Here is a 599-nt window from a genome sequence, read left to right on the forward strand (position 1 = left end):
ATATATGTATATACGAAGAAAGTGGGACTGGTCATTCGAAAATAACTGAGACAAAGTCCACTGCATGACCGAAAGTTGCGTACTATTCACGATGCAAGAATCAAACAACAAAGGCTAGTGTCAACCAGTAAATTATGGAGGGTGCGTTTGGTCTACAACTGTCTTTCAGTTGTGCATAAATGTCTGAAAATTGTCCTTTCACACTTAAAACCATTTACCCATTCGGTTGGCAAAAGCAAGACCAATTTTGCAAAACCCTCGAGGTCTTTGCTAAGACTTCGTATGCTATCTGAAGGGATTATGCAAGAACCACCGTATGAATAGAATCTGTGAATGCATAGCAACCGAGGTATAATAGGATTATTTGATTCCAAAAATTAACCAAACAGGGTAGTAGTTACAGATCCCATTAGGTGATCGGCTTATTACAAGCATGCATATCTATTTATGGCTTCCAGGGGGTAGGAATAAACCTCATAACGAGATAGACTGAATACATCTTCTCATTTTACGAAGTGCCACGGAATTAGCGGCGTTGTCTGCTTTCCAAAGAGTTTAACTAAACGGTTCTCATGTTATGAACGTTCTCTTACTTTCAT

The sequence above is a fragment of the Opisthorchis viverrini genome, assembly GCF_000715545.1.
Source record: "Opisthorchis viverrini unplaced genomic scaffold opera_v5_2, whole genome shotgun sequence".
Taxonomy (NCBI): domain Eukaryota; kingdom Metazoa; phylum Platyhelminthes; class Trematoda; order Opisthorchiida; family Opisthorchiidae; genus Opisthorchis; species Opisthorchis viverrini.